The sequence below is a fragment of the Colossoma macropomum genome, unplaced genomic scaffold, assembly GCF_904425465.1.
Source record: "Colossoma macropomum unplaced genomic scaffold, Colossoma_macropomum, whole genome shotgun sequence".
In the NCBI taxonomy this organism is placed as follows: domain Eukaryota; kingdom Metazoa; phylum Chordata; class Actinopteri; order Characiformes; family Serrasalmidae; genus Colossoma; species Colossoma macropomum.
In genome coordinates this window covers 11,215,344-11,240,292 of record NW_023494809.1, presented here as the reverse complement: position 1 = coordinate 11,240,292, position 24,949 = coordinate 11,215,344, and the positions used below count along the sequence as shown (strand labels likewise).

The 24,949-nt window shown below is 39.5% G+C and overlaps 1 protein-coding gene across 1 annotated transcript in view; it reads left to right on the top strand.

Moving 5' to 3' along the window:
- Window positions 1-18,555: 18,555 nt before the first annotated feature.
- Window positions 18,556-24,949, top strand: part of znf385d (zinc finger protein 385D) — a 106,656-nt gene continuing 100,262 nt past the window's right edge. The window contains exon 1 of the mRNA XM_036558496.1: window positions 18,556-18,668. The gene's annotated coding sequence lies outside the window, so the exon portion shown is untranslated. The remainder of the gene's footprint in view (window positions 18,669-24,949) is intronic.

Sequence of the window (24,949 nt, the reverse complement as noted above, 5' to 3'; positions counted from 1 at the left end):
GATTCAGAGTAAGAGCTAAGAAATCAGTGTACGCAGTTTACATGGCCATTTAAACAATCAGATAACTGCAGAAATCTGATTATAATTGGATTATTCGGTGCATGTAAACGCATTCAATGACATAAGCGTATTACCACAATACCTGCAGAGTTTAAATACTGCAAGCATGGTGAAGCTATTAAATGAGTTAAAAATTACAGATGTGTATTTTTTTATTTCACAGAAATCATAAGGCCTCTTCTGAAGACCTATGCCCTGAATGTTTCCCCCCTTCATTATGCATAATTCTACATGCTACAGAATATTATCCTACCCCAAACACTCACATACTTATATATCATGCTGTTAAGCTTTTCAAAAGCTTGTAAATTCAGCCTACTTAAATAAAATATGGAGAAATCCATCTTTTTTTTATCTCTACTCTCCTTGCTTTAATACTGATTCAATTACTAGCACAAGTTATGCAACTACGTCAAGTCATTTTATACGAACTTTCAGCAAGATTTTTTATGGTGTGACATGTTTACTGCACATTTAATGTAGAATGTGAAAAATATGCACTGAGACAAGATCATGGCCTTTATGTCCTGAGCCGTATAGGAGTTTATGATATACACTTGTACCGATTTTCAGTGCATAAATCATTCAAGCATACACAACACTGGGTTTCGCAACACACACTAGGAATATCTGCTCTCTCCCCACTGGCTGCCCCAGGCCAAATTCATCCACAGCACCTCAGAGCTCCACTGGCTTTTCCAGAACATTTATGAGTAATGTTTACTCAACAACATCTATTACAAAATCTCATTTTTGAGCTCTACTGAATAGAGGCGTATTAATCGAATCCTTATGTAAGGGAGTGGGATCCAATACCAAGGCTTTGACATATGCAAAGCCTGTACTGTTTATTCGTTTTAACACCTTTTCACAGTAGCCATAAAATGATGTTTCCACATGTTTTGGAGGAAGGCCATCAGCTGAACTATGCATTTTTTCTTCAACAATGTAGGTGGAATATATTGAGATGGAAGAGAACTGAGAGTTTTTTTTATAGGTGAGCAATTATAAGTAAGTATTACGTTTATGGGTTACATTTTTTATTGTGGCAACTGAGACAAGACCTGATTTTTTTTGAAGAACTGCAGTTGTACTGTCTGTTTTACCTTGGCCTGATTGTCTTATTGGAGAGCTGCGAATTGTGGTCTTGTAGTCAAGGCTGAGACCAGATTGTGAAAGGAAGAAATATAATAAATAAAAAAATTCATATTACATATTTTGTAGTTCATTGCACATTCATTGTCATTCACTATAGATGATAATTATCAATAAATAATATTATATTTTAGAATATAATATAAATGATATATAGCCAAAAACACCGCAACCCAGAGGGATAAGCGGTTTAGATGATGTGTCTGTGTGTGTGTGTGTGTATAGCCAAAAAATATGAGTTATTATTATATTATAGTCTTAGTGTTTGCAAGGCCAAGTCCCAGTGATGTCGAGACTGAGACAAGACCAAGTCCAAATGTTGTCAATACCAAGACAAGGCCAAATACAAATGATGTCAAGACAAACCAAGACCGAGTCCAAATGATGTTGAGACTGAGACAAGCCCAAGTCCAAATGATGTTAAGACCAAGACAAGACCGAGTCCAAATGACATTGAGATTAAGACAAGACTGAGTCCAAAGGTTGTTGAAACTGTGACAAGGCCAAGTCACAGTGATGTTGAGACTTAGACAAGACCGAGTCCCAATAATGTCGAAACTGAGACAAGACCAAGTCCAATGTCAAGGCCAAGACAAAGCCAAGTCCAAATCATGTCAAGACCGGGACAAGACCGAGTTCAAATTATGTGGAGACCAAGACAAGGCCAAATCCAAATGATGTTGAGACTGAAACAAGACAAAGTTCAAATGACTTTCAGACCAAGATAAAACAGAGTCAAAATGATGTCGAGATTGAGACAAGACTGAGTGTAAATGATGCTGATACTGAGACAAGGACGAAGCCCAATGATGTCGAGACTTAGACAAGAACGAGTCCCAATAATGTCGAAACTGAGACAAGACCAAACCCAGAAGATGTCAAAACCAAGCTGAGCCTGAATTCTAATGTTATTGAGACCGAGACATAACTGAAACAGTTAATTTGTGGTCTCAAGACCTGGACACGAGTACTCTAGTGAATTGGATAAAACTTCATAAAATCCCCTTGGTACATTTCTAATGTTTGTGTCATCCTAACAACTACACTGTTATACTCTAACTTTTGCAGCAAATTTGCATTCTTAAATATTTCAAATGTTTATTTGGGTCATTCTACAGATCTTCTATCTCTAGGTGTCACTGGTGTTGCCAATCCTCATTGGTGTTACACATAAGAAAGGTAACACCAGAGACAGTAACACCAGTGACATTTTTAATGAAAAATGCATTTTACAAAATGGCTGCTACAGAGCATCAAACCACATGTTGTCAATCATGGAATATCCACTAAAATATTTAATTTAATCCATTTGAACACAGTGGACTTTTCTTCATAGATCTGCAGAAAAAAAAAGTGATGCCATCAGTGTGATTTTTATTTCAAAATAAGAGACTTTTTGTTACACGGTAACATGAGTGACGCGACACCTGGGGACCCCAACTTTCATTATATATTTTATAATATTTATTTGGCATTTGGTGCTCACCCTTTACACATGACTGTGAGGACAAGCACTTCTGTGGTGCTTGGAATTCTAAATAATTGATTTAAAATCCAATATTGCTAAATTGATGGCTCAAGAAGGTGTTATTGTTAAAATAACTTATTGTTAATAAATAAATTAACAAAGTTAAACTTATTGTATAAATAAATTGTAACTCTAACATGTTTTTCAAGTGTAATATATCTGTAAACGCTAGGGACACAAAAATGGACATTTCTGTAGAATGACCCATTTACAGAATTCAGCAGCTGCCTATTGGCTTCTAAGTGAGGCTTTTTGTTGAAATATGTGGGGAAATCTTTTGCAGGGGAATGTGTTAAGATTATCATCCATAGTAATGGATGATACAAAAAATTCTGATTGAGTTTAGAAACATTGGCTAACAGTTTTGCCTACTTGGGTCTGAACATTTTAATATTCCCAATGAAAAGTTTCTACCTAACACTCTGAAATGGTCCTACTTGAATTTTGTACTCATTCATTATTATGTAATTTATGGTGATGAAATGTCTGCCATCATTTTCTCAAGGTTTCACTCCTGATAGACCCCTCGCCAAGGCACATGCAGCTGTGGTGCTTTTAAACCTCAAGATGAATCCTGAAAGATGCTGCCTGACAGGCTTGCACTGCTGGACAATCCACAACACCATTATGAATCTCGCTCTAAGATTTGACAAAATGGGTTCCTGGCAGTAACAGAGACCAGACAGGTTTCTGCTGGAGTATCGTATATTTCTTGACTCCCTGCCTGCTGAAGACGAGGCGGATCTGTCAAGCTTTGTGAGTGTCCATCAAGCTTTGCACTGCAATTTTGTGTTCAAACTGTCCTGCGGAGACGATGGGCCAGAAGTTCGTATGCACTCGGAAAAATAAAGCTGCCATTTCTCTGTGAAGCAACACCATAGAGGAACCAATTTCAGTCATGGTTCGTTAAAGAACCATTTTTGTAAACCAGATCTGTGAGGATGAATATCCTTTATTGTAAAGAACCTAAACATAATGTAAAGGTTCAACTTTTTGGAGAACCCTTACATGTAATGTTTTGGGGGTCCCTAGTGGGTTGAACTAGTTTTTCTTTTTTAACACTGATGGAATATATTGTGTGATTACAAAAAAATAGTGAACAAGATTTTCTTCTTTATATGTGAACAAGTAGGTCAACACTGATTAAAGAGCTTTTGTTGTGTTTAAATGTCATTTTTGGGATCAGTTTTACAGGATTGTTCGATATGAAGAAAGTTTCAGTTGTCTGTTTTGTCTCGGCACGACCGTCTTTGTGGAGAGGTGTGAGTTGTTTTTACACCAAGGGGGTCTCACCCCTCCTCTTTCGTCCCTCACTAGCAGCTCAACACAGAGTCACAACAGATGAAACACAGAGATCCAATGATGTACAAACTTATATTAGGCTTTGTTCACACAGCAGGTAAAGGTGTCCCAAATCTGATCTTTTTCTTCATATATGACACAGATGTGTTCTCTGTGTGTCAGTGTAAACAGCAAAAAACACAAAAAACATCTGACATTTTCAATTCTGATTTGAGATGTTTTCATATGTGGTACTGAAATCTGATCTGATATGCGGCAATGCGACTCAGTCTGAACAATTAGATCGGAATTCATGCGACTTTTACGTAAATCCAACTCTACATTCGTCATAATTTCGAGCTGCTGAGACCTCATAAACATTTGGGCTGATGTTTCTGTACAAAAAGTTAAAAGACACGTATCCAAACTGCTCTGTCTTTGAAGAGATTTCAAAAGAAATAGCTGTACGCAGCCGTGGGAGAGCGAGGCTGCAGCGTCAAAGAACAGTTAAAAGTCTGAAAGCAAAGGTTAAAGAATCTGAGGACACGAACCAAAGAAGTGACCAAGCCCTTTTTTCAGTGAGCTCGAACACATTTTGGGTGATAAGCCCAGCTGTCAGTCAGTGAAGCTTCATCCTGTGATGCTGGTGAAGATGAAACTGAAAGCTCTGGGAGTGACTGGCGTTCGTAGGCAGTCGTGATTGTTTACCTCTGGATGAGCCACGTGAAGCACTGTTCTTTTGCACATGCAGGTCAATTTAGAAGCTGATCTGTTCAGATTGATGTCACGTACAGGTCACATTTAAAAGATACTGTGAACAGCTAAACAACTAAATTTTATTTGGTGAGAAAATCAGATTTGGGCCACTTTTAAGTGCTGCATGAATGTAGCTGTAAAGTTACTAGGAAACATATTTTATTTGTTTGCATTGATTAAAAATATCAAATCAGTTTTCATGCCATTGCTTGTAAATAATAATCCACATTTTTGTTATTGTGAAAAAAAAATACTACTAGACATTGTAAACCTTAAAGTGAGTTAAAACTGAATGAGTTAAAGCAGTTGGATAGCATAGTGGATAGCATGATTGCCCTGCTCACTGAGGATAAGAGTTCAGGCCCTCTTTTCTGGCTAGGACACCCCATCTGCACTCTGATATTTATTTAAAGCTGCATTACCTAAGTTTGGGGGATTTGGAGACCTCTCTGGTGGAAATATATAATTGCACGCAGTGTGCGGAAGAACATTTTGCAACATGGGTTGTGCTCTAGGTGCATCTGATGATTGTGAGCATGTTGAATTCAAAGAGAACTCAGTCAAAACTTGGTGAAGGCCATGTCTTCCGAGGACGTGAGTGAATTAATCGCTATTGTCATCATGTCATCATCTCACATCAGTACAATGTTGATTTTGCATTTGAGACTTTAATATTGAGCTGGACCTTTTTTTGAGCCTACATGTATGCTGATGTGTTGGTCTGAAAAACTACTACTTCTTTCAATTTGACCAAAAATACATACATAGTGCAGCTTTAAATTCTATTAAATTTCATTGATATTGAAGATGCATGTTTCACCCTGAGCTCCTGCCCCCAAAAAATGTGCACAGGCCTTCACAAAATGCTTCGTATAGCTGGCCCAGTGGGTTTCATATTAAGACTGAATGCTACCTTCTGTTTCTCTCTTTCTCTTTCTGTCTCTCATTTTAATTGAGCTCGGGCCCAGAGAAGGTGGCAGGGTTTCTGGAAACTGTTTATATATGGTTTCTTCTTTCCATTTAAGAGTTTGAACTTGCATTTGCAGATGCAACGAAGAATTGTTTTCACAGACAGCGGTTTTCAGAAGTGTGATTTCCACTAGAGAATCATGTCTGTTTTTAATGCAGTGCCGTCTGAAAGCCCAAAAATCATTGGCAGCAAATATGTTTTTTTGGCCTTGTCCCTTGCACGTAGAGATTTCTCCAGATTCTCTGAATCTTTTAATGATATTATGTACCGTAGATGATGAAATCCTCAAGTTCTGCTATTTTACGTTGAGAAACATACATAGTGCAGCCTTAAAATTCTATTAGATTCATTTGATATTGAGGGTGCATGTTTACCCTGAGCCCCTGCCCCCAAAAATGTGAACAGGCCTGCACAAAAGGCTTTGTATAGCTGGCCTAGTGAGTTTCATATTAAGACTGAATCTTGTGCTACCTTCTGTTTCTCTGTTTCATTCTAAGTATGTGTTTATTGTTGCATGTCACTGGAGAGGTTACCAGCCTGTGTTGTCAGTTTGAATAAACTCCGGCTCTGCTATATGATATCCCTCTGTTAATTGGAACACCTTTATAGTTCAGTATATAAAAACATGACAGGCAAAACATTGGTCCACAAATTTCCCTCTATTGTAACCTCAGCGCTGATTTCTTTTGCCTTTCTAGCTTTAATGGTCCCGTGGGAGCAGGATTTATTTGTTTGCCCGCGCGCTCCTGCTATAACCTGAAAGTCAAGGTGCGGGCATTGTTTCAGGCAGCTGGAGCATCACTCATACTGAGCCAGAGCCTGAGCGTCTGCCTCTCCTGGTCATCATTCAGGGCCGTCCTATTCAGCACTGACTGGTAATTACAGCCACTGATCTGTGTCTACCTAATAAACAGCTTATTGAAATTCCTCAAGGACTAACCCCTGCTCTCAGCCCCGCTCAGCATTACTCACGTGTCAGTCTCACAGGGTTCTCGCATCTGCTCCTTATGCCTCTCCTCCCTTCACTCCTTTCGCATTAAATTTGTCCAAGCTGAATCAGTACGACTGGTCAATACACTGTAAACATGGACATGTTGACAACTATTGGAGAGATACTTCCAGTTCTGTTTTGCAGAGCCATGTTTGTAGCCGTTGTATTATGACCACACATATCAAGTGAATTCTGTATTATTTCCTCTAGTTCTCATGCTCATGGGATAAAATCTGATCATTATGTTTGCTTGGCAGCAAACTACATTACTAGGCAGAAGAATTGTTTATTGTGACTATAATTAATAATTAAAAAATAATTTCTTTACTGTGCTTTAGTGTATATTATCATATTGTATTTTGCTGACATTTTATTCATAAAAGCAATGCGCCTGTAATGGCAGTGGTTTTATCACAGTTTCATTCAGCATCATGCCTAACAACACTCCTTAAACTGCCTTCAAAAAAAAAACATGGATCTGGGTTTGCTGGGGCTTTAAAGTAAAATCACTTTAATAGACAGCTTTTTGTGGCTTGTTACTTAATTGGAAATGTAGAAGGGGGCTACTGAGTTCTTTTTAAAGCGGACATATCATGCAAAACAGATTTTTTCTCACATGTTCTTAAGGTTTCAAAATATTCCATTCACTCCTCAGTCCAGGTGGTCTGTATACGCAAAAAACCCTGTTTGGAAAGCTTTTTTGGTTGCTTTTGTGATGCCAAAACAACACATTTACACATCCACCTATTCGGCCCACAGTACCCGTCCCTTCACAGTGAAATTCTAAGGAGTGTTACAGCCCAGATTGCTTTTTAAATGAGACACAATACACGGCAGCCAATCAGAAGAGAGCTCATTTACATTTAGAATATCAGTCTTAAAGGTGCATTAACAAAAGCTGCCTGTTTAATGGTAAGGCATAAAGAGAAGCTAGAAAAGTGAATTAAGACTGTTTTAGGTAAATAAACCCACACAAATATCATGTGTGGACTTCAGGAGAGAATGCAAAATAAAGAAAAATATAGATTATGGGCTCTTTGATGTCACTTCCGAGTGTGAATTGTTCACTAGTTGCCCAGTCAAACAGTTCTGATTGTATCAAAGACATAAAGTTATTACGAACATTGAAATTACACTGATTTGTCTTCACCTCTCGCCTCCCTGTCAGGTAACTGTGTATTTCTCCATGGCCTTCGGTTTCTGGCAAGTAAGAAGAAAAATATAAAGGCTTTAATCTCTAGCTCTGACAGTAGCCGCGAGGATCGGGGCATCCATCTTTGCCGTTTCTGGATTTAGTGGACTTTCAGTGTCATGAGCTGACAAGGTGCGCATTCTCTCCAGACGTTAGCCACCATGTGATGGTCTTCAGAGGACCGTAAATAACCTTGCAGTTGCGTGCTCCATTGAGAGATACATTTAGATAAATTTAGGGTTGCTAGCACTTCCGAGGAGACAGCCATGACACTGGAATGCCTTCAGGAATGTATAAATGCGCAAGGCGGTCTGGTTAGTTTGAGAGTTTCAGGTTGGGACAAGTGGTGTGTAACTGTATTAACACTTTTTTTTTCCAATGATAATAAAACATCTAATTCCATATTTATTATTGCTTTCTTGTAGCTCATTGAAAGAAGCAGGCAAGTTATATGAAAAAGGGAAGTTTCTAAGTTCAATCCATATTATATTTGTGTTTGTGAGCAGAAGATATCATGATTTGAATTGTATGAAACCTTATTGTTATTCAGACAGTCTTGCTTTCTACAAAGGAAAACGATTCTTCATATTTTTGCCACGTTTTTGTCATTTCTCAACATCAAAACAAACGGAAATTAGGAAAAAAAAAAACAAAGTGCAGACTTGACATTCTGAATGTAAATTCAATGCAAGTGTCATTCATCATTAATTATATAATTACATAATTACATTTGTATAGTACAGCAAAAGACAGTAATATCTCTTGGCTTCTAAGGGTTAACTGACCCATCAACACTGTGGCCTAACCTGCACTTCCTGTTAAATGTGCAGTACAAGGATACGAATGCTCATTCATATGCCGGGAGAAACGTGATAAGGCGTAACCCACAGAGACCTGGCTGAGAATGTGATGGCACTGTTAATGAGCTATAAGCTAAATGCTCAGTGAATACATTAATACATTAGCACAGCACAATTCTCATTGCGGATGCTGCTCAGCCAAACAGATCCAGACGCAGTGTTTGCTTGCGCAAGTGCCTGCAATAATGATGATCTCATTGTACTTCATCTTGTAGATGCCAATATTTCCAAATGTAACTCTGAAAGACATAAGCCTACAAAATGTGGCTAAGGAGGTCAACCCGAGATCCAGAGTAGACACAGCACTGCAAAGTTTAGTTCTTTGCTAGTCTTGGTACCAAATGTTTTGAGTCCCCAAGAAATATTGGTTTACTTTCACAGATTCCCTCTCAGTCCGGCTCAACCTTTAGGACAGACATGTCAAACTGGGGGCCTTCCAGGCCAAAGTGCTGTGGATATTAACATTTACCCTCAACTAACATTCTGAATTCAGTTCATGAAGGCCATGCTAATTAGCTGATGAGCTGAATCAGGGGTGTTTAAGGAGACAGAGTGCTTTGGTCCACAAGGACTGGAGCCTGACGTGCTTTAGAAGCATCCTGACTGTCCACCTCTACAGTACCCCTAACCAGATAATCATTTGGCAAAAGACCCTGTATCAAGTAGGCAAGAGGTCTTTATTAGCTCACTAATCTGTCAGCAGTCATAGCCCTATGCAATCCTGATCCTCTATCTCTACAATAAGCCCCCGCAGCAGGTGGTCTTTGCTAGCTTGCTATCCTTTTGGTAGTTACAGTCCCACACAACCCTTCGATTCTGACATTTTGTCTCAAATAATAAAGATAGCAAGTCGTCTTTACTTGCTAGAAAATCATTTAGCACAGTCCTGTGCTAAATGACTAAAAAAAGGCTCTGTAGGAAATTAGCAAGTGGTCCTTGCAACCTGCCAGATGAATTAGCCTAGCTGGTCCGCAGCAAAACCAGCGTATGTATCAGATGCTGGGTGACCAGCAAAATCAGCACCAGACCAGCACTACACCAGAATAAACCAGTTTGAACCAGCAAGGAATTCATGCTGGTCTATGCTTTGTTTAAGAAGGGCTAGCTAGCAAATTGCTTAGTAGTCATAGTCCCACACAACCTTTAGAACTACTCTGATAGTCCATCTATAAAATTCACCCGGGTAGCAGGTAATGTGGTCTTTGCTATCTTACCATGACCCTAATAATACAATAAGCTGTGTTAGGGAGTGGTCTTTGCTTGCTAGCTAATCATTTAATCACAGTACCAGGCAACCTTTAGAATCACACTGATAGCCCATCCCAAAAATAACTCCCTTTAGCTAGTTAGCATGTGGTCTTTGCTAGCAAGCTAATCATTTGGTAGCCACAGTCTCACACAACCTTTAACACTACTAGTCCACCTCTAAAATAAGCACTCATAGTCAACCCTACAACCCTGATAGTCTGTCTTTAAAAGAAACACCTAACAAGTGAGTCAGTGTGCTAGCTAGCAAAACGTTTAGCAGTCACAGTCCACCCTGATTCTCTGTCTCTACTATAAGCCCCTGCAGCAAGTGGTCTTTGTTAGCTACCTAATCATTTCACACAATCTTTAGAGCCATTCGGATAGTAATAATCCCTTAATGGATATTAAAAGCTGAATTTGAGCTTTTTGTGAGGTACAGTGGGGTCCAAAAGTCTGAGACCACATTGAAAATCTGCTTTTTTTCCATTTTAACCTGGAAATAAAAAGTTTAGTTCAGCAACATCGCTGCTGGGCTTTAGTTATGTTTAGAGTATGATATTCTTTCAAAGAGGGGGATGACAATTATTTATTAAAACCCACCCCTAATTCTTCAGTGATATGAAGCTGAAGTCAGCTATTCGCCAGCTTCTTGTTCAAATGTTGCCATTCCACCTTAAATGGTGCATCAGTTCTGAGGCCTGAGGTGCCAGAATGTAACTACTATGCCATTTAAGGTGTAATAGGAAATGTAGCTAGCTACCAAGACGTCAGCAAACTACTAGCACTTTTTTATGCTTGTTATAAAGAAAAGGACCATAATACATGGAAACAACATTAAACTAAGCTAATACAATGGTTATTGTTATTTTTAACAGAGAAATACTCACATCTGTGGGTTTCTTTGGTCGCTTGTTCAGCCATCTAGTCGTTTTTTTTTTTTCTCACAACACTCCGTTTAGAGTGACCCTCTGAAAAACCTCCGTTTGGAGGGCCATGTAGCCCTAACACTTCACCCTACCCCTCTATCTCAACAAAAATCAGGACACCCTACCCCTAGACGTAAACATGCAGAACAAAGGGGTTAGGGCTAAGTGGTAGGGGCAAGAGGTGAAATGGGATTGGGCTTTAGACTTTGCTGACTATATCAGATTGATTTGACTCAGTAAGCGATTCAGCATTAAGGTATAAGCCTGCCAATCTCCAAAGGCCTCCTGGATGGAAACACTGCCACATGAAAACTGGCCAGCAAAACTCATCATTTTTGTAATGGATGACTTTTCTTGTGAAAACCTTGGTAGAGTCCACTGCTCGAGGAAGTTTTCCAATAATTGGAAATAGACCAGAATCACTCCATCAATCCGAGACGAAGATGGACTGTTGTTGTTTTTTTCTCTCTTTTGTTCCTTGTTTTAAACTCAGCTCCGCATGTTTGTGAAAATCCTCAGGTGTGCAGCAGGATGTATGTCAGGCTTGCCCCCGGCTGCGTGTAGCTTAAGGACAGTATGATTCCGTCTCTGTGAAGCTTTCCATCTCACCTGCTCCCAGGAAATGTGATTACAGGCAATGTTTTGGTCCGGGTAGGAGGCTTTCCAGGCCGATGTTTTCCCCTACACTTTGGAAAGTATCAGGGAGGCGGGCTAACCAAACACTGCCCACGGATTTTCGGTCAATACTCATCTCCAGGCCACCTTTGTCATTTTAATTAGCGCTCTGCTGACTCGGCCGTTTCCCCCATTTTCGGAATATGGCGCGATATTTTCGCAGGGTCTCGACTCGTTTTTTAAGTTGTGTAAATCAAATCCATATTGACCCGCTGGTGCTGAGGGCTTAAGGAGCGCTGGCAGAAATCGATAGCCCCCACAGCTGAGATGGGATTCAGCTTCCCTCGCTGTCTGTCACCGGACCACTCCGCTGCTTCATGCGTACAAAAACTCGCAATTAAACGCCCTCCCAGATCAACAAAAACGAGCGAGGCTTGGCTGGAAATCATAACCAACCAATATTGTGCCTAGCAGCTTGATTTTAGATAAAAATCATGTTTCCCACCAGCTAATTAGCATTTACAGTGTTTTATAAAACACATTTATAGAGGTATATTTGTATTGATTCTGGCCACACCAAAAACAAAAACATGACAAAGTTGCTGCAATATAATGCTTCCAAAGGCTTTCTGTAAACAACAAACTATACTACTGAATCCGTTAAAACTTCAGACTTTAGATATTTATGAAATTACGTTATGATCTATTTAATACCAAGACATTAATAAAGATAATAATGAGCTAAATATACACAAAATCATCATTTATAGGATACTTTCTATCGGGAGATGGCTGTTCCAAACCGTAATCTCTAAATTTCAGCTTATGAAAATTACACTTTACATCTTCACATTTTCATGTCACAGCCAAAACACAAAGAGTTTGAGTCCATGGGCGGAGCCTAATTTGGGCCACACCCCTGCATTTTAGAGCAGGAAGTGAGGCTACATCCCTGTCCCTCATGGCCACATGGTGAGCAGTTAGATCCCATTGTTTTGAACTGAATATGCCCCAAAGTCTGAATCAATGCGGAACATTTACATTTGTCATTACTGAAACACATTTTCTGCAACTAAGTAATTTTTTGTTCTGTTTTGATGAAAAATATTATGATTTTTTTGTGTGTACAACTGCTCAAAGCTGTGTTTGCTAGTCATGTACTAGCTAGCATTTTTGAGTTCTGCTCAAAGTGAGCTAAAACTGTCACCACCGAAACAGTCACTACTGAAACATTTGATAAACTTTCAGTAGTGTTATGACTGTTTTGGCAGTGACAAAGTAGAATACTCGATCGTTTGTTTTAATAGAATAAACATAATTAAGGTTTAGGGTCTATCAAAGCAAAAGGTTTTTCCTCTAAAGTTCAACTCCATTAAAAGTCCGAAAGCCGTCAGTTAAAAGTCACTTTGACTAAGAACTAATTCAGTAGAATGATCCATACGTTATGTGTATGTTTTATCCAATATATTGATAAAATAATAAACAACTGAATTCAAAGCTCCCACAGCTCAGATCAGACTCGGCCTCCTATCTGCTGCAATATAATCCTTCAAAAAGACTTTACAGGCAAAAAAACAAAACAGCAAACTATTCATGTAGTGACTAACAGCGAAGGCATGTTCCAGCTGTTCCCTGTTGTTACCCAGTGGCCTTCGCACAGCTGTGCCAGCACTTTTCACTCACTTAGTTACACTTTAATCCAGCAGTGGAGAGCAACGCAGGACAAGTGCAGGACTACTTTATTTCACATATATTATATCTTTAAGTACCACAGTGTTTTGTTGTGATTAATGAAGGGACTAACACTGTTGGAGACTTGTGTATCGAAAATAAACAGATAGTCGTTGTCGGGACAAAACCTTATCTCCATTCTTAAGTCTGTTTACACCTTGCATTAACGTGTTTCATGTCTGGATCATATCTGGATAAACTTTGGCTTACACTTTTCATTGCAATGTGTTCCAAGTCTGGCCCAGTGAGATCTGATTTTATTTTTCCTGAGTAAAAGGAATATCAACACACAGGTCATTTCCGTTTTTCTTTTGTTTACTTGTTCCCTGTTATGTCGACAAGCTCAGCTTGGACACTTTCATCAACCTAGAGTGCCAGAAGGCTCTTAGTTAGGGCAACTAAGCTTTGTGTATCCTCTGTCTTTTGTTTAGTTGTTTATCTTCTCACCTGGTAGTCAGCGCTCAGCAGCTCACGTAACTGTAGCAGATTAACAAAAATGCATTCCTGTTTCACTTGCATTAAATGCAATCAAGATCCATCTTTGACCACTTCCAAGTGTGGGCTGAGTGATTATAATCCATTCCCAATGCATCCTGGATGTCTTTACACCACACTTTTCAAGCTGTCAAGTGGAATCCAAAAATTATCCAGTCACGGAAACAGCCTGGACGAGTCACCAGTCCATCACAGGGCAGACACACAGACATACATATACAATTACACACACGTTCACACCTCCAATTGGCGTGACTGCATGTCTTTGGGCTGTGGGAGGAAATCCACGCAGACATGGGGAGAACATGCAAACTCCGCACAGAAAGGACCCTGGTTGCCTGGCTGGGGAAATTGAACCCAGACCCTTCTTGCTGTGGGGCAACAACGCTACCCACCGCGCCATGGTACCACCCACAAGCAGCAATAGTCCAAAGTTTTTCCATTAACTTCTGTTAAAAGTTAACATTTTGTCTTTCTCATTTGAAGTTATCTTTTTGGAAATACGAGGTTTAATTCCAGCATAATAGCAACACAAAAGTGATAATATTCTGCTTTAGACTTGGGTACATTTATGAAACACTTTATTGAGTGTTTGTTGAGTTCGCAAACTGTGTACATTTTAAGTCAAAGTAAATTGTAAAGAAAAAAAATCAGTCAATTACATTTTAATTTCAGAGTTTTTTCCCTTTTTTTGAAATGTTTTGGTAAATATCTCAGAGTTCCCATTAGGAATTGTAATGCAGGTCACGATGTCCGAAAATGATGCAGGTTACTGGACAAACAAGCATAATTCCGCTCACATATTGGCTCTTGCGTAAATAACATGTTATCAAAAGACATGACAGGCTAGTCCAAACATTCATGACTGATGCAAACAATATTGTTTACTACCTGTTTCCTCTATGTGTTTACTGCTGCTGCAGATTTACAGTCAAATGTATCTTAAATTTTTCAGCACCTTCAGTTTTAAACCGGTGCAACACGGCACAAACGGCAAACCTGAACCCAAACAGAGAAGCATTTATCAAATCCATATTTACTTGTTTTCTTACAATGGATTATGAGCAAATGTCTGTATTAATTCTCTGATTACTAAAAAGCTGATCTGCCACCCTTAAATGATCATTTGTATATGTATGTAGACCTTTGAGCATAAATATTAAATTATATTATTAAAGTTTTGTTACATTGATTTACATTGTTAGCTAAGTAGGTTTTTGCCTTCTCCTGTACCAAGTTACTACTTTGGAGGTAAATGTTTTTCTTTGGACAGTGACTCATATTTAAATGCTGTTAACACAGTTTCCTAGTTTTGACCCTACAAACCATCTGTAGTGCTGGCTGAAGCCCAGCTGCAGCATGATGCATGTTTGCTATGATAAAATTTACATCATTTACATCATTTAGCAAAATTTACAATTGTAGCCCACTTATTGCAGGAGACCTGGATAATATCAATGAGCAGCTAACTAACAAAAGCAAATCAGGACGTCTCAAGCTCCCCTTAAAAACCCCTACTGTAAGAAGCATCCACAAGATTTTGGAATAGTTATTAAATAGCAAATACTATGTGTGATTTGTAAGGTATCAGAGTTGATACACTGTACAGTGACACATTGCTCTGCCTGTGAACAGATTGCATGTAATTTCCAAAACATGTTTTGCAGCCTGCTCTATTTTGCAATGTGGAAACTACTCAGAAGTGCCTAAGTGCTCATGCAGTTATCCTGTAAGTGCACTAAAGCTGCGCACTAAAATTCAGCACTAGGCCTTAAAACATTCCTCTGGGGAAGAGCGATACCCTTCAGTGCTTTTTTTCTTCTTATAAACGCGGCCTGTTCTCTGGCTCTTCTGCCAAAAGGGTTTCTCTGTTTCAGATCTGCTGCGGAGCCCCATGACGGCGCGTACAGCTGCGGCCACACAGTGATGATGTCAAAAAAACCCACATCGGTGTATCATTAGCAGCTGTTAGAGCTGGAAACACTGCCCTGGTTCGGCAGAAGTTTGGCTCCGTTCTTTATGTCAGCTCTGAGAAAGGAGAGCTTTCCGCCGATGCTGTTTTGGGTGACAGATTCGCTGAATGAAAAATTAGCACTGAAAAGTTATTTTCAAATTCTTAAAATTTGGTCACGTAAGAATTGCAGCGTGGCTGCTTTTGGGCCTTTTTTATCCGTAGTGGAATTAAATGTGTTCACTTTGTCAAATGATATAAAAGAGCTCGTTGGTTATAGCTGGGCCCATAGTGACTCAACGCTGCTCACACTGTTCTTATTGAGCTGCGTTTCTATTGTGCATTTATTAGATCCATGATCCCTTTGAAACTAGACGGCTTTGAAACTAATTGGCTCAAATCTTTACTAGTCCAGCTTAAGAGCATCAATACAGACAAAGTTGCTCTAATATTGTAGTATTCTGTATACAAATGTAATGTATATTCAAGACTGTTTATCTTGTTGCAAGAACCCTGAACAGACCTAATCCTAATAAATGTCCTATTAAATAACTTCAGAGACAATGTAATATTATCCAAACTCTTTATCCAAATCATGATAATCATGTTTGGCTCATCAATAAACTGAAACAGAAAACTATGCACTCCTGTCTGGTTTTGGCTGCCAGCTTGTTAAAGGGACACAAACATATCAATATCAAAACTATCCTAATAAATTTAAATATATACGACCAAACCAAAAGTCACATATGGAAAAATATTAAAATGGAGCTAAAAGCTGTAAACTTGATCACATGGTGATGGTAACCATAGCAGCATAAAGAACCACATGGCTTTTTCTTTTTATTTCTTTTTAAGCTTTTATTTTCTGGCAGGAGTCTGTAGCTGGTTTTCCATCCACCAGGTTTAAGAAAAAAAAAACTGATTGGAAAAAGCCTGAAATTCCAAAAAACACTCAAATATTGCAAAAAGAGTTTTACGCTAAGACAAGGTGGAAAGTTGCAAAAAAAAGGTGGTGGAAAAGGGTTTTTTGAATAAACAATGATGTATCAATAAGTGAGAAACGATTGGGGCTACAGACGGTCCGATCTGGGTGCTTTTTCTAAGCTTTTTTCAGCGTTCTGAAATGCCTGAACCTAAGTTCGTTTGTAAAATGGAATGGTGTGGTGCGTGTATTTTTTTTCCTGATACAAGGTGGACGTTGTTAGTGTGGCACGGAGGTTTCAGCTCTCATTAGCTGGGCCATTGCAACATGAAATATGATAAAATACACAATTTTTAACAAAATAATTTAATTTATTATTAATAATAATTGACATAAACAAGTATTCTGCCAAGAAATGTAGTTCCTATAGAGTATGATATTGTTGCCAAGCAACCATGGACCCCTGAATGAGGAGAATGTTTGGTCGCCCATTGCTGTATATTGCAGTCATTTCATGATTTTTTAACGTTTTGTCATAAAACAATGAACATATGATAACACAGCACTGTTTAATGCAAAGACTGTCGCTTTATAAGCACTTTTTGGTCATCAAATTACCACTTATAAGTCTTACTTAGCACCATTTCAGCAGCGCCCCCCTTCCCATGCTGGGGCTGAATCTCAAATGGCTCCTTGCTCCCTACATAGTGCAGGAATTTAAATACTGGATCCTGAAACTCCAACAGTGCAAAATACAGCTAAGAAATAGTCATTTGGGACTCAGACACATCCACACTCGATAAATGATGCATGATGATTTGGGATTTGGCTGTAGAGGCTAAAATACCTAAACTTTCATAGCTAGCAAGCCAACACACTATTTAGGGACTACAGAGCCGTTTGGCATTCAGCCTGGGTTTGACGCTACAACTGACCGAAACACAAACATTTGAAGCGTAAGAACTTTAATTCAAACCTTATTTCATCAATATACTCGGTGGTCCATGTCAGCAGCATGAGAGTCAAAGATTATTCCGATAACAGGACAAGGGGTTTTTCGTGCCGTGGTGAAGTGATACAGAGTTCAGTTGTTGGTCAGTGTGCATGTATCATGGATTTTACAACAGTCTTTCTTTCTTTCTTTCTCTCTTCATTTCTTTTTCTTTCCTAGTTCCTTCTTGTTCTTTTTCTGTTTCTCTCTTTTTCAGCTGACTCTCTCATTCTCTGGATTTTACAATGACTTTGAACGCAGCTCAGCCAATCAGATTTTTTAATGAGCATTTAAAGCTCATCAAAAAAGGGCACTATTAATTTTGTGACAAAAGAGACAGGGACTCAGGCCCCATCCCAGCACCACCCCACCCCCCTGCCTTACATGAAACTAGTGCTTTGGTACAGCAGGCTGTGGCTTACACACCCTTATCGCTTTCTAAATCACAACAACGCTTCAAACTCAAATGCCAGACACCGATCGATAAACACACACACAGTACAGAGAGTACAACTAATCAGATTAATGAAGATAATTGCTGCAGTTGTACTTTTAAGCGATTCTGCCTCTTTGAAAACCTAATTTAAAAGTCTTAGACGTGATCAATGGAGGACCCCATCCGAGTTGACCCTTTTCTTTGACCCTCTGTTTTCATGTGGTTGTAAAGTTTTTCAAAAGACAGGTTTTTTTGGGGGGGATTTTAAAGATTCTACACGTTTTTCTGCACGCCAGTGATTCTGCCGCACGGATAAAATCTCTCTGTCTTCCTCTCAGGGTGTTTAGAGTGAAATCCTGCTCCGTGCTGGGATCAATAACTTCCCTGTTTTCCCACCACCGCTGCTCTTTACAAGCTGTTAAAGCAGATAAAAGAGAGAGCGAGTGTGTGAGGGAGAGAGAGCGAGAGCAAACGTGTTGGTGTCTGCTTGTTTACATTTATGGCACTTGGCAGAAGCTCTTATCCAGAACGACTTACAATTTAATCGAGTTACAGACGTAAGTGAACGACGCGCTCAGAGTCTTAGCCTAAGAGCTCTTATTAGTTGTTATTGTGTGAGAATAAAACCCCAGTCTGAGGGAGAGAGAGAGAGAGAGAGAGAGAGAGAGAGAGAGAGAGAGAGAGAGACAAGAAAAAAGAGAGAGAGGGAATAAAGAGAGAGTTAAGAAGAAAGAGAGATGGTGAGAAAAAGAAAAAGAGATAAGGAGAAAGAGAGAGCTACAGAGACAGAGATAAGAAAGGAGAGGGTGAAAAAGGGAAAAAGCAAAAAAGAGCAAGAGAAGGAACCACAGAGAGAGAGAGAGAGAGAAGGCAAAAAGTGAGAGAGAGGGGATGAAAAAGAGAGAGAGAAAGAGCCAGAGAGAAAGAGAAAGAGGGAAAAAGATAGAGAGGTAAGGAGAAAGAGAGAGGGAGAAAGAGAGAGAGAAGGAGTGAGAGAAAGAGCCAGAGAGAAAGAGAGAGAGAGAAAAACAGGGCAAAAAGAGAGAGGTAAGAAGAAAAAGAGAGAGGGAGAAAAAGAGAGAGAGTGAGAAAGAAGGGGGGGTAAGGAGACAGAGAGAGGTGTAGGGAGAGATAGGGAGAAAGAGTGAGGGAGAAAAAAGAGAGAGAGAGGTAAAGATAAGGCAAAAGAGAGAGAAAGAAAAAAGAAATACAGAGACAGTTGAGAGAAAATAAAAGAGAGTCAAAAAGGAAAGAGAGAGAGCATGCGAGAGAGAGAAGGAAAAAAGAAAGAGAGAGAGAGAAAGAGACAACGACAGAGAGAGGAAAAGACAGAGTTGAAAGAGAAGGAGAGAAAAAGAGAGGAGAGAGCTAAAAGAGGAGACAGAAAGAAAGAGGTAGTTGAAGGAGAGAGATGAGGAGAAAGAGAGAGGAAAGCGATGGAATAAGAAAGAGAAGAGATAGAGATATAGAGAGAAACAGGGAGTTGAAAGTGAAAGATAGAGATATAGTGGGAGCTGAAAGAGAATGAGAGAGTGAGCTGAAAAAGAGAAACAGAAAAAGAACAAGAAGGAACTAAAAAAGAAAAAGAGAAAAAGAAAGAAAGGAAGAAAGAAAAAGAAAGGGGGATAAAAAGAAAAGAAAGAGTGAGACAGAAAGTGTTGAGAGAGACAGAGAGAGGGAGAGAACGGAAGAGAGAGAGCAAGAGAGAGAGAGAGAGAGAGAGAGAGAGAGAGAGTCTGATAGAAAGCTCTAAAAAAGCACATTAGTTGGTGGTGGTATGTGTGCGGGGTTTGATTGCTGCTGTCTGACAGGCCTGTGCTGCATTAGCTCTCTGATAGCTGTAGATAAAGTGGAGGCTGCTCAGAGATTCTCAGCAAACAGAAACTCGATCCATCAAAGCTGTGTGAGCTCAGCACAGGAAAAAAATGTGCTTTTAATAAAAACTCTTGGTGGTTGTGGGGAGGGTTGGGGGGTGGAGGCGCTACAGCGGCCGTGTGTTCTCAGGGTGGGATCCTGTGGACCATTACAGCACCATTAATCTCCATCATCAATAGCATTCTCATTAATGTCCTATTGAACCCTCCGCCACGTGTTCCGCTTTGAAATCCGCTTCATTGTGGGCCGACATAAAGAGGGGCTTGACCTGCAATTGTGATAAAGTGTCTGAGAAACAAAAGAAACGAAGAACAGCAGCACAGTGAATATATACTCACCTGGCCACTTTATCAGAAACCCCTCCCTTGTAGCTTCTCCCTTGCTGGGGAATGTAACTCATTTGTTAATGCACGTGTTTTTGCCAGTGAGTAGAATTACAAAGTAGTTGTTTCTAATAAAGTGGCCAGTTAAAGAAAGCATAAGGCCAGTGTTTCTAATAAAGTGGCCAGTGAGTGGAAGTAGAATGTAGGTGTTTCTAATAATGTGGCCAGTGAGTGCAAGTATAAGGCAGGTGTTTCTAATAAAGTGGCCAGTGAGTGGAAGTAGAATGTAGGTGTTTCTAATAATGTGGCCAGTGAGTGCAAGTATAAGGCAGGTGTTTCTAATAAAGTGGCCAGTTAGTGGAAGTACAAAGTTGGTGTTTCTAATAAAGTGGCCAGTGAGTGTATTTATTTAACCATTTTTCAAAGTAGTTATAAAATGCATTATTTCAGCTCTTTGTTTTTGCACTAGGCATTTTTCTCAATAACGTTGATGAAATATATTTTGATGAAATAAAACCAGAAGTAAACCAGATTTTTCATCTCTGCAGATCAGCAAGCATTTTTTTTATTGTGGCTCTTACACAAAAGTTTTATATAAAGAAAGTTGCAGCTGTGTCTGTTTCCTCTTGGCATGGTCATCTTTGTGGAGATGTGTGAATTGTTTTTACCGCAAGGGTTTTTCACCCCTCCCATTTAACCCCCCATTGCTCACTAGCAGCTCAACACTGAGTTACAACATTACATACCTCCACTGAGAGACCACAGTGTCCTGGTTCATCTGATAACAGAGCTACTGGGGGAAACATTTTATTAGGTCATATTAATCAAAGCTTTCTGAGAGGACTTCCATTTCACTGGTCCAGAGTGACTCAACCAAGACAGCACAATTGGCCTTTCTCTCTCTGGGTGAGTAGGATGGCCCCCTGTCTTCCCCCATCACTCAGTGCAATGCTTGTCAGCGCAGGCGTCTGTTAGCTGACATAACAGATCTGGTGGTTAGAATTAGATTTGTAGGTAAAAATAAAATAATCCTCCTTTGCAGTAAAATAAAGCTCTGCTGATCGTTATAACACAGTTTTAACAATAAATGGTCTTAAACACTGGAGTTAATGTAGCCTACAACTGCTAATTCACCCTTTAACCCTGAAAGTTTGTGCGCAGACTGCTGGTCACCATAGCAACGCAGACGGCAGTCTTTTCTTGCTTGTAATTAACGAAATGGCAAAGAGAGAGATTTAAGACGTACAGCAATAATTTGGAGATGAATGGACTTATTTGTGTTTACAATCACTCCAGCTGGTTTCCTGATACATTTAATCTGCAACGAAAACCTGTCAAACACTAAAAAGTTGCTGAAGTTTATGATTCGCCAGCTTCATGTTCAAATTTTCCCCTTCCACTTTAAATGGTGCAGCAGTTACATTCTGGCGCCTCAGGCACCATTTAAGGTGGACAGGAACAAGAAGCTGGCTTACGAGAATATGACTTCAGCCTCATAAAAACATTGAGGGACATTTTACAAGAAACTATTCTACTTCTGTGGAAAAGTTTCCTGCTGGAGATGCGGGAAAGCGGCTATCGCTGAGCTAAAGCTTAAAGCAAAGCAAAGTAAGTCTGGGTTTTCATGTATATTATATTTTTTAGTCTATACTAGCACATTAGCACATACTGAGACATGTTTATAGCCAAGATGGTAAAAATGATGGCATAAAATGTTGTGGCTCACAAGGTGGTTTGATTTTTGACAAAAGGACAAAATGGCTCTACTTAACATTTGGGTTGCCGACTCCTGTATTAGTATGATGGGATTTCTTCAAGGTGAAACAACAGTAAGCAGCAGCATTCAAGCAAATGAGCATTTCTAACTGCAGTTGGTGTTGAGTGCTCTGCGCTTTGTGCTGAAAAATTACCTTTCTTTTCAGCGCTGGTCAAACACTTGTGGTTTACTTTGTATTCCATGCTAATGCTGCATTTATTCACCACTCAACCACACATGACAAATTGAAGGTTTGGTTTTCAGAGAAATGGCCCACATTTCAGAAAAAAAAACTTGTTTGGGAAAAACACATCCCCCACTCAGAGTAAAGAGGAGTCTGAAACTGCACCATAATCACTTCAAACAGGCTGAACAAGTCATCTGAGTCACCTGCACAGGCTTATTTTTGTACCTTGGCAAGACAGAAATGCAGAAAAATAAACGCAGCTCTGCATTAGTGTGAATATGGGGGTGTTTTCATGTGTGTCTATATGAACATATGCAAATGCTGCTGGCTCTACCTAATCCAACCCTAACCTTAAAGGCAAATTTCACTGATTTTTTTTTTATTTCTGTATAATGAGCTGGTTGAGATGTAAACGATGTCATTCAGAGTGGTTTGGTGTGAAATGCTCTGTTCTAGAGAAACTTACAGAGTCAGAATTGTTCACAGTGGTGGTGAATGGAACCAGACGTCCACCTCTAAAGGCTCCCTCACAGAAAGTTATTACAGAAAATAGTTCTGGATACACATTCTGATATTCTTTTATGATATTTTTAATTATAAGTTTTAATTCTGAAATGTATTTTTTTTATCTATTCATGGCGGAGGGGTACATGCAGGACATTGTAAGCCAAAATAGTCACCCAAAAAACTTTTTTTTTTCAGATTTTTTTTTTTCAACTATTTGACCATCATCAGCATTACTTATAACACTCAGAAGACATGTGTAGGTTCACTGGTTGTTTTAGATGTGTGTTGTAGACATGGTGGTTCCTATCACCACCACTGTAAAGAGAAATCTACAATGTAGCATCACATCAAACCATGCTAAATGACTTGGTTTACATCTCAGCCACTGAACTTTTGATAAATCAGTGGAATTCCCCTTTAATGTCAACAACCAAAAGATCAGCTCTACTTTCCCTGATATAGTTTTGGGGGAAAAGCATGTCAACGAATGCCTTCTAACTCTTATCTTCTTCCTCTGAGGCCGGTAGTTCTGCCAGAAGTCTGAAATGCTCGTGGTAGAGCATTTGTTTTTATTCAACTTGTTAGCAACATTAGCCTTGTAGCTCTGTTGCAAAACAAAATCATGCACCAACCTTCCGCTCTTAATTTCTACTTGTTTCTCTTTTTTCTTCTTTTTTGACCACTGCTGGCCCACTGATGGCAAATCTGTCAGCCCGCTGGCTTTTTGCTCAGCGTTTTCCGGGCAGCCCACCGGTGGTTAAGCAGGGTGTTAGCCAGGGTCTTCAACGCTGCCTCTTTTGTCTCTTCCTTAGTAGGTAATTTGTACATTACATACCTCCTCCACCGTCACTATGTTTGTTGTTGCCAGAAACTTTTTACTCTGGACTGCCCTCGAGTGGATGTATTACTTAACATCCATGCCAATGTAAAGGATGCATGGAAGCATGTGGGCAGTTTTTTGAAATGGACATATTTATTTTTCTATGTAAAGGGAGTTTACACGAGCCTTTACATGTTAACTTGGAGCTGTCGTGTTAGCTTGCGGTTGGCTCATTAATTTGCAATGCCACATTAGTTTGTGGTTAGTAATTTAGCTCAGGGAGCATTGCATTAGTTTGTGGGTTAAGCAGTCGTAACTCCAAACCCAAGTAAATGAATGATAAGGAACTCACTTCCTGTCTTTTTCACAGGTGTGAGCACTCCAGCCGTACTCAGGTCCTCAAATGCTTCTCAGTCAACATATTTGCTCACTCAGAGTTGTGAAAAACAAACCTAACACTAGCTAACACTAATTAGCTTTTCACTGAACTACACCTATAATTTCCCTCGGAAAACCACAGCACATCAGGACCGGCCATAATCGCCTGATTTTTCCTCCCTGGCAAAGAAAAGAGTGAGGTGACCGTCTAGTGTGAACGAAGTTTTAATTTGGGACTGGCATGTTAATATGTAGTTAGTGTTTTACTTCATAGTTAGCGCAGTTGCCCAGGGCTAGCATGTTAGTTTGTGGTTGGTGCATTAGCTCAAAGATAGCATGTTAGCTCTTTGTGAGCACACGGTTAGTGCATTAGCTCACAGTCAGTGCTTTAGTTAGCACATTTTCTCAGGGCTAGCATGTCAGTTTGTGCTTAGTGTGTTAGCATGTTTTTTCACAGTTTGCATGTTGGCTCACAGTTAGCATTTTACCTCATGGCTGCAATGGAATGTCCCCTCTTCTGCACAACCACTCTTCTAGAAGAGAAGTCTTCAGTGTATTTCTGTGTTATTTTCATACACTATTTCACTTTTGATTTAATTTGATTTTGATTTTGTACCATAAAGCAGATTTTGTTTGGTATGCTATGCTGCTTAGAAACCAGTCTGAATGGATCAAACCCCATCTTGCATTTCTGAAGACTGTGTGTACTTTTGTAATGTTGAATGCTCAAAAAAATTGAAAATGGAAACGAACATAGTCTATAGTCATACTACAGGAAATTCTACATGAATCTTTCAGTACACTTGGACGGTTACTACAGTTTACTACTCATTAGACAGCTACTGTATAGGCCAGGGCTGCCCTTCTGTGGCTCCACAGCAGAGTTAGATTTTTAGGTAAAAATGAAATAATCCTTCTTTGCAATAAAATAAAGCTCTGCTGATCATTCTAACACTGTTTTAACAAGAAATGGTCTTAAATGCTGGAGTTAA